This window comes from Pelodiscus sinensis, chromosome 15, assembly GCF_049634645.1.
Source record: "Pelodiscus sinensis isolate JC-2024 chromosome 15, ASM4963464v1, whole genome shotgun sequence".
NCBI classification, from domain to species: Eukaryota; Metazoa; Chordata; order Testudines; family Trionychidae; genus Pelodiscus; species Pelodiscus sinensis.
In genome coordinates, this window is record NC_134725.1 from 12909759 (window position 1) to 12923013 (window position 13255).

Sequence of the window (13255 nt, forward strand, 5' to 3'; positions counted from 1 at the left end):
AGTGTGGATGTTTTCTTTTTGTGCAAAAACCCCCTTTTCTGCAAGATCCATGGAAAAGGGGTTTTTTTGCGCAAAAAGAAAACATTCACATTGCGTGTTTTTGAGCAAAATCTCTAGCGCAAAAACAGATGAGACCATGACTCATGCAAAACTCGTAGTGTAGATGTAGCTTGAGAGCCTGAGCCTGCTTACATGAGCCAGCCATGTGTGTTTTACTGCAGTGTAGATATACCCTATAAACATCTGCACTCACATGCTTTGCTAGAAGAGGTTCCTGCAAAGAGCCTATGTTTTAATTTGGAGCGCACAGTGAGCGCTCTGGTCTCATTCCAACCTTCAGTGCAAAGCAAAAGGTGGCTGGGCATGAGCTCAGAATGAATAGCCAGAAAAACTGAATTGCTTCTTGGAAGGAGTTACTGGCATGTGAGGGGAAAGCCCAGGGAAGAAACTCTGGAACAAAACAAATAGTTTTGCTTTCTTGCTCTAGGTGTGCTGGTTTCTTCATATTGAAAACAGCATGGAGGGACCTTGTAGGCAAGGTGCATGTAATATACATTATATTTAGAAAATATACATGTTTTTTGGAGAAGACAGAAAAATGAGGCCTTGCTTAGGTGATTTCAAAGTGCTGCAATGGACTGTCACAAACTCATGCACTTGATTTTGACAAAATGAGCCTGGAGATGAATCCCCTTTTCACCCCACCTGTCCACACTCTGGTTTTGGTCTGATGGTGGAGACATGGTATTGAATGAATATAGAGGCTGAAATGTGCTTATTCTTGTCAGGAACTTACCCATGATAGCTCTCAAATGAAAAGAGAGAGCCAAAGAATACTGCCTTATTGTGAAGCAAACAGAGAAATCACACTCTTTTTCATTCCCATGGAATAAAGAGAGCATACAGCCATGGATTTTGGAACCATCTTGGTATGGATTCCATCTAGCGCCCTGCTTACAGTACTCTCTGTGGTCCTAACCCTGCTCTTCTTGTGGTTGATTGTAATCTTCACTTATAGTTTAAGTGCAATTGGATCAGTGCTTCTATCACCCAGAAATAGCACTCAGAAGGTGGCCTGTTTAGATTTCTTAAGCTTCCAGCGTACTTTGAGGTACATCTACACTGCATGCTTATTTCAAAATAAGCTATTCCAGAATTGTTATTCCAAAATAGCTTATTTCAAAATAGCACATCTATACTGCAGGGAAGCCTCAAAATTAGTCTGAGGCAGGCTTCCCTAATGGAGACGTGATGTCTCAGTTTAGAGCCTCAGAGGTACTGGGTAGGAATAATTTGGAATGGCCCTGATGAAGGGCTATTACAAAATAGCAGCAGTGAAGCATCTACACATACCTTATTTCTAAATAGCTATTTCAGAATAGGCATTATTCCTTGTGGAATGAGGTTTACAGATTTTGGAGTAAGCCTGTCCATTATTTTGAAATAACAGAACGGCTGTGTTGATGCTCACATTGTTATATCAAAATAACACTAGTTATCTTGAAATAACGGTGCAGTGTAGATGCACCTGGAGATGTCTTCTCTCATTGAGCTGTGCTACAAAGGGAACTACAGTCTTGTGTGCCAGGAAAGGTGACTCTTGAAGAACCAGGCACAGTTTTCAGCTGCCAGAAATGGAAACATATGTGATCGGTCGAGCTGAGGGAGGAGAAGAAGAGGGATTGTTTAGAAGCAGTAGATCAGTGGCAGGCAGCATTAATTGCATTTGTGTAACATAAACATGCACACAGCTGTGACTAGGTTTCTGCTTCTCCATAAGAAGTGTGACGAGGGTGGAAAGAACCCTCAAAGTGCCTTAAACGCTGGTGTTGCTGTCCTGGATTCTCTGCCACACATACCAAAGGGATATTTCCCTTTCTCGATTGCCTCTATTTCTTTTTATTTTTCAGGCCATTCTTCTTGGGGCATGTGCTCAGCAAATTAAATCTGATGAGAAATAAAACTACAGACCTCGCTCCTCAACCTGCCAACCTCTGGTGACAGAAAACAGCTTAATTTAAAAAGTCCGAAGTTGGAAACCTATTTGCTTTTACCCTTCTGTGTGGAAACAATGACACCAAATGAAAGGTGGTGTGGTTTGTTGTTGTTTTATTTTCAGTGTCTTTTACTTAGTTTGTTTATTCCAAATGAAGCTCTAGGGGAAGTAAAATAACAGCACAAAAAAATCAATTTCAGGCTTTTTTCCTCCTCTTTTTTCAGGGGAGGCTGGGAGAGAAAGAGGAATTTATCATGAAGCTCAAATGTGAGCTCTTCTCAAATGAAAAACACTGGGTACTATGACTGTGATGGGTGGAACTTTCCCCTGCAGCCACATGAGAGGAGGCAACTATTTGGGTTTGTGGTAAGGTAGTCAAAATGAAAATGATAAAGGAGCTGAGTTTCTTTTCCCACTCTTTGTGCTCAGGAAATGGAGGAACTGGGAGATTCCTTTGACGTGGTCTTGAATCTTTGGACCATTTGTGAAATGAATTCTGCTGTTCTGCTTCTTATTTATATTGCAATATCATGTGAAGGCCCCCATCAGAGCTTCATTGTGCTAGATACTGTACAAACAGTGAGTAAGAGACAGTCCGAACTCTAAAGAACCTATATATGGGACAAGACAAAGGGTCATAGGGCAACAGAAATGAAATGATTTGCTCAGGCTTATAGAACAAGTCAGTGCAAGAATCAGATATGGATCCCAAGCTAACATCAAAACCCATCCACTAACGCACCTTGCCTCTTGTTCATAGCATCGCTCCAGTGGAGTATTGCAAAGATCATTGATTTCCCAAGGAAGCTGCAAGAACTGGAATTGCAAAATGGGTGAGGAGTAGTATCTTCCTAATAACGCACTCCATGGAAGTTGCAACTATCTAAGACATGCCAAGAGAAACTTAAGCCATGATCATGAAAAGGAGGCAAAACGAAGGAAAACAGTACAATGTGGACAACAGCCAAAACATAGTGGGTAGGTAGAAGGAACTCATAAATTGGAAAGTATACACGCACAGAGACAAATTTAGACCTGGTGCAGTAAATATAGTTCTATTGAGTCAATGGATTTTAAATGATGCTTAATACTGCCACTTGTTTTCCAATTACAAAAGCATGGAAATTTTATGAAATTTACATCTGTATGACTCCTCTTTCCATCAAGAAGAGGCAAGATAGTGAATTTCAAGAAAAATCATAATATATCACAATCTGATCTCATTTACACTGGTGGAACTCTGAAATAATTGACTGTATTATAGTCATTCCAGATTTACATGGAGGTCAGACTCAATCTCAGTCGTCTGTTTTTTTAGACTCTGCAAATGTACTTCATTGCAGACATGTGACACACAGCTCTAAAATCTGTATAAAAAGCTATTAACTGTAGTTTTGTTTCTATGTCTAATCAAATGCATTACATTGCTTGTTTCATTATATGCTATAACAAAAAATATACATATGGGATTTTAAAAAATGCTCAAAATTGGTCTAACAGTTACCACTTAATGATTGACTTCAGTGGGATCAGAGTTAGGCCAATGATGAGTTTTTAAAACTTCTCCCCTACATGCATACATGTAGAGGGGAGGGATAGCTCAGTGGTTTGAGCCTTGGCCTGCTAAACCCAGGGTTGTGAGTTCAATCCTTGTGGAGGCTATTTAGGAATTTGGGGTAAAAATTCATCAGGGATGGTACTTGGTCCTGCTGTAAAGGCAGGGGACTGGACTCAATGACCTTTCAAGGTCCCTTCTAGCTCTAGGAGATAGGCAATCTCCATTATATAAAAATATTTCACAAAGAAGAGGGTCAAACTATAAATCTGTGAACACGGGTTACTGCATGAGATATAGTGATGGAACATGGCGGAAGGAAAAAGAGAAGGTAGGTGTTGGATTCACTTTTGGGAGCTCAGCATACTGTTTGTTCTGTTCAAGGACAGCATTGGCCTCTCTGCTGAGTCTTTCAACAAACTCAGACATATCAGCTTTTTTCTGTGGCTCATGGATTAACCACAGGGTGGTTACAATCATCATGTGAAAGCTGTTCTAGATCAGGGCCCAAGCAGGGAGAGAACCACGGCTTCCTTTTTTGTTAACTGCTAACAATAAATGTTGGTGAATGTTGGATATGAACTGGAAAACTTTAGAAATGAAAGATTCCTTTGCCTTGTTGCCAGTCTTCTATCTCACTAGGTCCTCTGATATGTCAACATGTTTAAATAACATTTCAGGGGCCAAAATGTACAAAGCTATCAATGGTTATCAACCACTACAGTCATTAACTGTGGGATTATATTATCTCAACTGCATGGGCATTGGGCCGGATCCTCAGCCTGTGTAAATCAATGTCACCAATTTACACCAATAGAATCTAGCCCCTAATCCTTCTTACAGAAGAGAAAACATGAAGACAAAAAATATATATTAAAGTCTCAGGCTGTGCACAAAACCTGTGGTGGACTCCAGTGGACTCAAAGCTAAGATACAAACTTCATCAGGGTGGAATACAGAGTGGAATGCAGTTTGCAGAGCTTTGTGCCATACCTTCTTGGAGTCCACCCCTCTCCAATAAAGATGAATTTGCTAAGGAAACAGAACTCCTAAATCAGCAAATTTCTCTTACTGGTGCTTCATGGTTCCTAACTCCCCTAAAAGCCTATATGGGGAATTCAGATTACATGGACTGGCTGCAAGGCTAAGAACCTGTTCACATGCTACCCACTGCAGTCTGTGATCAATCTTGGGTTGCGCAGCTGACTAAAGACATGTACCTGGCTAAGCCGAATGTTCAGTGGTCTGTCTCCAGTTCTCTGTGACAACTGCAGATGTTACCACTCTTTGGCTGCAGACTCATGGTGGTCAGGAGAGTGCATGGTTGGCTTAGGAGACTGGTGGTCTGTCTCTTGCCTCGCTCTCTCATTTGGTCAGATCCATATACTATATCAAATATCTTTAAAGAGCACAATTGGAATGCTAGGGTTTATAATTCCATCTCAGGAGTTCTGATGACTCAGGCTTGGTTCTTGTGGTTTATGATGTCACCAGAATCCGTCGATGGAATCGTAGCCCCATATTTCACAGTTACCCTGTTATTTATTCTGAAATATAAATATGGCTGCAGTTTAATCACCAGGGTAAATTGCTAAAGCATCTTTGTGGAAACTATAATGTTACTATAGCTGTATCTAATACAGCACTGATTCAGCCAGGGTGGCTAATGCAGACAAGATCATCCATAATGCTGTTAGCACTACTGCATTTACTAAGCAGGGTAAACCTTTAAAACTTCAAACATGTTGATGGGCCAAATCCAGACCTAATGTAAGTAGATGCAAATAGTTTGATTACAGTTGAGTTGCTGTGATCTACACCAGATTTTAACTTGCTCCCCAGCAGTTAGAAAGTGGATCCAAATTTTCCAAACCTATGCAAATTAATAAAAATGTTGTGAAAACATGTTTTTGGTGAGATTCTTTGCTCCTTCCATTGAAAATACTGCAAGACCGACAAAGATTGGTCCACGGAATTTTTGTCTTTTTCATTTCCAACCCCTGAAATCAGTACTGAATATTTCAGAACCTCAAATGATTAAGGCTTGAATTTTTAATTAATATTTCAGGAAATTTCTTATTTTAGCTAAACTGTCTCAACTCTATCTAGCTGATACTGCTTAATATCTCCTTGCATGTGATGTGTTGTAAGATGTGCATCTAAATGGTGCCATGTCATTGTGTTGTAGTGACTTATTTAAATGAAAAGACAAAAATTGTGGTAAAAAGTTACTGTGGTTTTTTTTCGTTTGCTTTGGGGTCCCCCCAATCATTGTATTTTATGTAATCTCCCAGGGCTGAGAGTTCCACAGATATCTAAGGATACCTCATTCCATCCAAATCTAGGGCTGGTTGAAAATCTTCTGTCAACACTGGTTTTTGACAGACAATTGGGATAGTGACATGCAGATTGTCTTCTTTCCATGGTAGATTTCAAGTTTTTGTTTAAAACACCAGAATTAATGGGTTTTTAATTAAAAGTGACAATTTTCAGTGGAATTTTTTTCTGTGGGAAAACAAAATTCTGATCAGCTCTATCCAAATCCCTTAATGCATCTTTGAAAATTTCAGCCCATTCCCCTCTTCCCCCTTTCCCTTTTCAGCATTTGCAGAGCATTATCACTGTGTTATGCACCACATCTCACCATGCTCAGCAGCCAGTAGTCTGCTGCTTATGGGGAATGTCATTTCACAATGTAACTTCTTTTTTTAAAAAAGCGGTTTATTATTTTCTACAAGGAATCATTGTTTTAGCCTGAGCAACCAACATGTGTTTCATGAGATATCACCTTTTAAACACTTAGCAGTTGAGTTTCAGTCATCAGCCTTTGCCGTCCCTGGACTCGTACACTTATACTGTTCTAGTAATTTGATCCAGTGCAACAGGGGGAAAACCAGCTTTTAAATTTATGGCGGGTCTCCGCTCTAATCATGTTGTTGCTTAGACTTTGTCTTAGCTATCAATCATTTTTAATGACAGTTTCAGAGAAAAGAGCTGAAAAGCAAATCTGACTCGACTTCTGCATCTCTGGCGGCATGTCATAACTTAAATCAAACCTATTTACAGCACAGCACTGCATCTTGGAAGCTATGCAAACTAAGGGCTAAAGTCGGCTCTGTCCTTAATGAGTGCAGGGAACCTCATTCACTATAGGAGCCAGGCAACATGGCCCCATAGACTGAAATCCTGGCTCCCTGGTAAATTCCCTGGGGTCCAGCAATTCAAAGGGGCTGAGGACCTTGGCCACTGCTGCTGCAACTGAGGCATCAGTACCAGCTGGAGCCCTGGGCCCTTTAAATACCACCAGAGTGCCACATTGCATTCTTTGTGCAGCTCTGAGGTCTGGGGGAGGTTGTATGTTACTCCTGGCAGCTTGGGGGGCTGCCTGCTCTGGTCCTGGCCCTTCCACTTGAGGCCCTGCCCGTTCTGGGAGCATGGAGCTGCCCACACTTCCAACTTTCCCAGGAGTCTGTGCGAGCTGTTGGTTCCCCTTACTGGAGATTTAGTGGATACAAAGCTGTAAGGAGTGTGGCAGAACTAGGTTCTACTCCTGGCTGGGTCACTTCCCCTTTCCGTGTCCCTATTAACTCTCCCACTCATCATCTATTTAGGCGACAAGCTCTGTGGGGCAGGGACTGTGTCTTAGGCCATGTCTACATTGGGAATGCTGTCCTGGTGTAGTACACTGGCAAAGCTCACCTTGTGAGGACATAGCCCAGACTGGCAATGCTGTGTTTTTGCTGGAACACCTCTGTCAGTTGCAAATCACATCCCTGATCAATGTGGCTCTGCTAGCAGATGTGCGTAGTGTAGACATGGACTTACTCTCTGTGTGTACCATTTCTAGAACAACAAGCCATTGATCTTGGGTGAGGCTGTATAACCAATAATAATAATAAGTGGTAGAGCTCTAAAGGAGCAGTAAGGGGCTCTGGATAGCACGTTATCTCCAGCTCCCCTGGAACATCCTGGCCTGTGTTCAGTTGCTACCACTTTGTGATCTCCCCTAGTACCGGCATGTGTCCTTCTGGAAAGATGTTTCCACTTGTAATCTCCTGCTTGATGTGTCTTTTCTGATTCACATTTTGGCATATTGGATTTGTCTGGTTTTATTCCCATGTTGGCTTGCTGGGCTGATTGTATGGTGCATCCAGAATGAGCAAAGGTATCAGGGACTGGCTTATTATTCTCCATGAAGCAGTTTATGGAGGTAAAATATTGCTCCAGATAAATATGATGATCATAATCTGGTTAATTGACTTTGTTGACCATGTTTACACAGTATTGCTTTATGTCCCTCTGTAGGGCCTGAGCCATATTGATGTTTAGGGGCCTATTTTGGCCATGAAGCCATTAATTCAGTGCCAACTCAGATAGCAGAGGCTCATGGTTTTACATTGCTGGTGCTGAGTTAATTCCCCATTGCCAATGGACCCATCCAGGGGCGTTGTGTTACAAAATCAATGAAACTACTCACAGAGAATGGGGCTACTCATTTTGAGTAAAGAGTGGGAAAAAAATCCAACCTCAAATTAATAAAGAATCTTTATGGATTCAGTCACTTCTATTGGAGTATCGTGTTCCAAATTAGCCTAATCTACATGGGGAGCTAATTGGGAGTCATTAATTAGAATAGTTATTCCAGACTAATGCCATGTGTAGACAAGCTCCTAGGACTTGTCTACATGCAATGGCAATTAATGCTAGAGGGGTTTGCTTTCTAAAGTGCACCAATATGTTGCACGCTAACTGGCATGTATATATCCTGCTGGCACAGACCAAAAGTTCCTTAATGCACTTTAATTCGGTACTGTTTGGAACAGCACAATGTTCAAGTACACAAGGGAACTTTTAGTTTTTGCCATCAAGTCCTACGTGGGCCAGTTACAATTTACAGCACAACATGCAGATGTGCTTTAGAAGTTACACACCTTTATGCAAAAGAGCGCTGGAAAGGGGGGAGGAGAATTTAAAAGAGGAATCAGACCTTTGGTGGATAAATTTTTACCTAGTGTTGGTTTCCTTGTGGGAGTGAGAGAGAAAGATAATGCAATGCAATAAGTGTGTTTATTGCAAGTTCTGGTGGGGCTGACAGCCTCAGGGTATACACCACTCCATTTCAGGCTTTAGATGCTCAGAGATTCATTATGAACAGTTGCCTTGATCTTTTATTGCTCTAGTAAATCATTTATTTTAGTTGCCTATTTATGAATTCCTCCTCACCCACCTTATCAAATATAATGATCATGGCGGATAGCCCTCTCACCCACGTTCTGCAGATCTGCATACATGGCTCACTCATTCTGAACTAACTGATGAACTATAACAGCTCAGCTCCTTTGACAGTCTCCCAATCTTGTAACTGTAACTTGCTGCAACCCTTTTCAGTACCACACCAAACTGAAGTCTGTATTTGGATTTGAATGCTCTTGGCACTATGGGGGCTTTGGATCTGGGGTATTATATTGATCTGTCCCTACTGTATTACTGAATTTTACTGATGCTCACCAGATTGTACAGAATGTACATGAGTAAATGAGTGAACACACCTTTCCTCCTCTCCTCCATATTATATCTTTTAGTCATTAGCACTGTGTTTCACTACTATGTACGTAAAGGCCTATCAAAGTTCCATGGCTCCATGGTTTTAAATTAGTGTGTCTGGTGCAGAAATTTGGAATGCTGGGGCATGCCACAGCTCTGGGTGTGCCCAAGATCGATGGCAGATGTGTGGGCTGCGTGTGTGAGGACAGATGAGTGGCAGACTGCATGATAAAGCTGTGAAAGTGCAGCTTACCCTGTCTAACACAGGCATTTGGGCTCAGCCCTTTTAAAGTGCACCACCCCTTCTGTTTGAGCCCTGCTGTGATCACCTCTTCCAGTCAGATTACATCATGCCCCCCTCTCTCCCAGCACTATGCCAGAGACAAAGGGAATTGCTTTGAGAAGGACAGGGATTCAGATTATTTTGTTTCTACCTCTGAAGTCTTTTCAGGGACACGGGCTGCTTCTCTTCTCACTCCGTCGCTTCCGCTGGGGCTGAGTCACTGCATTCAGCGTGGTTGCACTGACACCTTGGAGAGACTTGGGCTGTTCTCTTGTCTCACTTCCACTCTCTTCTAGGGTGGATGCACACCCTGGAGGAATGTGGTTTGTCTCAAGATATAAGACGTCCTCCCTCGACAACTACATTACTTCCACAAGCTATAAAGGGCTGGCGAGAGGCGGGGGAAGGTACTCCAGTTGTGCCGCTTCTCACTGAGACCCTGGCTAAGAAGCCTGCACAACATGAAACAAGCACCTTTTTAATCTCTCCTCAAAAAGACCCAAACCACTCTCGCCCCTCCCCATACACACTGCTGAGAGCGGGGAGAGTGGGACAGCAGGTTCACCTGTCAATCAAGGCAGACAGCTGCAGACTCCTGGATTCTCCTGATTCTCCTGGTACTGACAGTAAAATAAATAATAATGTAAAAGAAAGCAAGAGGCAGTAGCTTTATTTCCAAGCAAGATGGGGCTCAGGTCTCAGCTAGATCCGTGTGCTCAGCAGGTGGTCATACTAGATCATCATACTGTCCCCTTCTGCTTTAAGATCTGTGAGGTGAGGAACATGTTACCTGCCCATTGCTTTGGGGAACTGGCCTTGTGATCGGTCTGTCCTATCTGTCCCTTTCTCTGTCTCTCCCCCTTCCTTCAGGTTCACACATCGACAACCCTTTCTGACCTCTGCCCTGGGCTCACTGACACTGTAGAAGGATACCGCTGTGTTATGAGGCCTGCCTTTCAGATGAGAAGCTAACTTGTAAGATCCCTTGTGCCTGATTGATGGGTTTGGCCCCAGGGTGGGGGGAAGAATGACTAATTCCAGGGCACTTTAGGAAAGGAGAAAGGGACAACACTAGTTTACTAGTTATGACCTCTTGGCAGTGGCGGCCCATCAATACAGGTGAACTAGGCAGTCTCCTAGGGCGCCAAGATAAGTGGCCGTTGAGGGCTTTGGAGGCAGGGGCACTTATCGCGCGTTTCGCCTAAGGTGCCAATTGCCAGCAGCTCGTCTAGGGCCGCTCCTACCTCTCAGTACAACAGCTTCTAATCAAGGTTGTTGTTGAGCCCTCACTGGGTAGTTGCATTGTTGGTTTGAAAGCGTGGTACAATCTCAGTATGAATGCAGCTATCCAATGCTAAATTCTGTTCTATACTGCCTCCTACCACTCTGGTATCCTGCCCAATTTTGCAAGGTTTGTGGACCAATGAGGACAGGGAATTTTTCTTTATCCTCCTTTCAGATCCCTGTTTGAAGAAGTCCTGTCTTCCTGTTGACATACTTTTCAACCTCAAGCATAGAAAGGTCTTGAGAGCTGTAGTCAACTGTGAGATGGGACAAAAGCACATGGCACTCCATGGGGTTTCCTTGATGTTTGCCTCTTAGAATGCAAGATTTACCCATTCATGTGCATGATAACGGTGATTAACTGCATGCACAGGGCATGTGAGCATATGACAGTGTACATGTGACTCGGGATGGAGGGGGGGCACGTGAGAGTGCATATGGCAATGTGCCTACACAGGCATATGTGTACAATATGCATATGGTTCTTTCTAGTTATTTGAGGTTGAGCATAAAGGGGTTGGATGCTGATCTCTATTTTACCTGTGCCAATGCAGAATGGATCTTAATGGAAATGTCTCAGATTTGCATGGCTGTAGCTCAAAAGCAGAATTTGCTCCCCTATTCTGTGCTTGTACACATTTGAGCTCAGTGTTTAGAAGTGGTTCCATGTGCTTGATCTTCAAATATCAGTGTGTGCTTGGCCATACATGAATGGATATGCTTGTCTACACATGTGTTTGTGTATGTGGCTCTGCATATGCACATGTCCTTTGAGGTGTATATGGAGCCTATTACAGGAGTGAGTGGGTGAGAGTCAGTGGCTGATCAGACTAGGTGATCATGATGGTCCCTTCTGGCTTTAAAAGTCTGAGTGACATTCATGTGTATTTAAAAAGGTGATTTTTTTCCCCTGCTGTGTGCACCTCCATGCCAATTCGACTAGGTGGGAGTCCCTGCTCTGTGCATATGTACATGTATCATAGGTCTCTGTGCCTTTCTTTACATCCATAGATGTGTGTCTTGGAAACTGATACAAGCATAAGGGTTGGTGTATTGTAGTGGCCATTCACATGGGCCATTCATGTGGCTTGTATGTCTGGGTCAGCATTTCTGTTTGGGAAATACAGTACAAGAGAGTCATACAACTGTAGAGCTGGAAGAGACTTTGAGAAATCATCAGGCAGGACCAAGTAAAACTAGACCATCTTGACGTGTTTGTCTGGTCGGTTCTTTAAAACCTCTAGTGGTGGGGATTCCATGCCCTCTCAGGAATCTTATTACGTAACTTCACCACCCTTAGGTCAGGTCTACACTAGACCTGGAAGGTTGGCTTCAGATATGCAGCTCCAGCTATGTAGACTATGTGGCTGCAGTCAGCTTACTGTAAGCTGAGCTTGGTGCTGTCCCCACTCCAGGCGACCAACAGGGGCAAACACTCCAGTAGTCTTCCCACACTCCTAATAACTCCAAGGAGTAAGGATACCAGCCTATGCTGCCTTAAGTGTTCGAATTACAGGTCTATAGTAGATCCACTAAATCAAATGCCAGAATGTCAGTCTCCAGCGCAGCAAGTGAAGACATGCCCTTCGAGTTAGAATGGCTTTTCTAATATCTAACCTAAATCCCCCTTGCTGCACATTATGCCCATTACTTCTTGTCCTACCTTCGATGGACATGGAAAATAATTGTTCGATGTCCTCTTTATAACAGTCCTTAACATATTTGATGACTCTTATCAGCTCCCTGCTCTGTCTTCTTTTCTCAGGACTAAACATGTCCAGTTTTTTTTAACCTTTCCTTGTAGGTAAGGTTAAACCTTTGATCATTTTTGTTGCTTTCCACTGGAGTGTCTCCAATTTGTCCACTTCTTTACTAAAGCGTGGTACCCAGAATTAGACACAGCACTCCAGCTGAGGTCTCACCACTTCTGAGTAAAGTGGGACAATTGCCTCCCATGTTTTATATATCATATTCCTGCCAACATGCCCCACAGTATTAGCCTTCTTCATAGCTGCAAAACACTGTTGATTTCTTTTCAATTTGCGACTGACTATAACTTCTAGATCCTTTTCAGTAACACAACTACATAGCCAGTTATTTTCCATTTTGTAGCTGTGCATCTGTTTTTTTCCTTCTACTTTGTGCTTGTTTTTATTGAATTTCATCTTGTTGAATTCAGACCAGTTCTCTAATTTAAGATCATTTTTAATTCTAAAGTGCTTGCAACCCCTCCCAGTTTGGTGTCATCTGCAAATTTCATAAACTCACTCTCCCCTCTGTTATCTGAGTCACTAATGAAAGTCTTAAATAGTACTGGAAACAGGACTGTCCCCTTTGGGATCTCACTGGATATGCCCTTCCATTTTCATACCAACCATTGATGATTACTCTTTCAATACAGTCTTTCTCCCAGCTGTTCAACCATCCCATAGTAATTTCATCTAGCCCACATTTCCTTAGTTAGTTTATGAGGATGTCATGTGGGACTGTGTCCAAAGCCTTACTAAAATCAAGATAGGTCACATCTATTGTTTCCCCTCCCCCCGCACACGCACACATACACATCCAATAGGCCAATAACCTTGTTAAAGAA

General features: G+C 42.6%; 1 long non-coding RNA gene across 3 annotated transcripts in view; it reads right to left on the reverse strand.

The window, feature by feature from the left end:
• LOC142818475 (uncharacterized) overlaps positions 1 to 4978 on the reverse strand; it is a 44801-nt gene extending 39823 nt beyond the window's left edge. For all 3 annotated transcript variants that reach the window (XR_012895953.1, XR_012895955.1, XR_012895954.1), the window contains exon 1: positions 4772 to 4978. This is a non-coding gene — a long non-coding RNA (uncharacterized LOC142818475). The remainder of the gene's footprint in view (positions 1 to 4771) is intronic.
• Between the last annotated feature and the right edge of the window lie 8277 nt (positions 4979 to 13255).